This window comes from Arachis hypogaea, chromosome 10 (assembly GCF_003086295.3).
Source record: "Arachis hypogaea cultivar Tifrunner chromosome 10, arahy.Tifrunner.gnm2.J5K5, whole genome shotgun sequence".
Taxonomy (NCBI): Eukaryota; Viridiplantae; Streptophyta; class Magnoliopsida; order Fabales; family Fabaceae; genus Arachis; species Arachis hypogaea.
The window spans coordinates 54,011,893-54,013,466 of NC_092045.1; the positions used below are offsets into that span (position 1 = coordinate 54,011,893).

The following is a 1,574-nucleotide window of genomic DNA, read 5'->3' on the forward strand; positions in this document are numbered from 1 at the left end:
GCTGAGAAGATGATGGATATGGCTTGCTATTACCCAGCCTATTGCGTCCACCATTGTTAAAGCCTTGTTGAGGCTTTTGTTGATCCTTCCAGGAGAAATTTGGATGATTTCTCCATGATGGATTATAGGTGTTTCCATATGGTTCACCCATGTAGTTAACCTCTGCCATGGCAGGGTTCTTAGGATCATAAGCTTCTTCAGAAGCTGCCTCTCTAGTACTGTTGGATGCATGTTGCAATCCATTCAGATTTTGAGAGATTATGTTGACCTGTTGAGTCAACATTTTGTTCTGAGCCAATATGGCATTCAGAGCATCAATTTCAAGAACTCCTTTCTTCTGATGTATCCCTTTATTCACAGAATTCCTTTCAGAGGTATACATGAACTGGTTGTTTGCAACCATGTCAATGAGTTCTTGAGCCTCTTCAGGCGTTTTCTTCAGGTGGATAGATCCACCTGCAGAATGGTCCAGTGACATTTTCAAAAATTCAGAGAGACCATAATAGAATATATCTAACATGGTCCATTCTGAAAACATGTCAGATGGACATCTTTTGGTCAACTGCTTATATCTTTCCCAAGCTTCATAGAGGGATTCACCATCTTTTTGTTTGAAGGTTTGAACATCCACTCTCAGCTTGCTCAGCTTTTGAGGAGGAAAGAATTTATCCAAGAAGGCAGTGACCAGCTTATCCCAGGAGTCCAGGCTATCCTTAGGTTGTGAATCCAACCATATTCTAGCTCTGTCTCTTACAGCAAAAGGGAAAAGCATGAGTCTGTAGACTTCAGGATCTACTCCATTCATCTTTACAGTCTCACAGATCTGCAAGAACTCAGTTAAGAACTGATAAGGATCTTCAGATGGAAGTCCATAAAACTTGCAGTTTTGTTGCATTAAAGCAACTAGTTGAGGCTTAAGCTCAAAGTTATTGGCTCCAATGGCAGGAATAGAGATGCTTCTTCCATCAAACTTGGACGTTGGCTTTGTGAAGTCACCAAGCATTCTCCTTGCACTATTATTATTATTATTTTCGGCTGCCATCTCCTTCTCTTGTTCGAAAATTTCTGAAAGGTTGTTTCTGGATTGTTGTAATTTAGCTTCTCTTAATTTTCTCTTCAGAGTCCTTTCAGGTTCTGGATCAATTTCAACAAGAGTGCCTTTTTCCCTGTTCCTGCTCATATGAAAGAGAAGAAACAAGAAAAGAAAGAGGAATCCTCTATGTCACAGTATAGAGATTCCTTTATGTTAGTAGAAAAAGAAAGGGGTAGAAGGATGAAGAAGAATTTGGATTTTTAGATGAAGAGAGGTGAAGAGAAGTGTTAGTAATTAATTAATTAAATAGAAGAAGAGAAGAGAGAGGGAGAAAAAAAATTCGAAAATAATTTTTTTTGAAAAAGGGGTTAGTATTTTCGAAAATTAAAGATGAAATATAATTAAAATTAAAATTTAAAACAAAAAAGAATTTTTGAAAAAGAGAGGGAGAGTTTTCGAAAATTAGAGAGGGAAAAGTAGTTAGGTGGTTTTGAAAAAGATAAGAAACAAACAAAGAGTTAGTTAGTTGATTGAAAAAGAT

General features: G+C 37.1%; 1 non-coding gene across 1 annotated transcript; it reads left to right on the forward strand.

Annotated features, from left to right (window-relative positions):
- Positions 1–536: 536 nt before the first annotated feature.
- Positions 537–640, forward strand: LOC112718631 (small nucleolar RNA R71). The gene has a single exon (XR_003160962.1). It is a non-coding gene; the product is annotated as a small nucleolar RNA R71 (small nucleolar RNA).
- Positions 641–1,574: the final 934 nt, after the last annotated feature.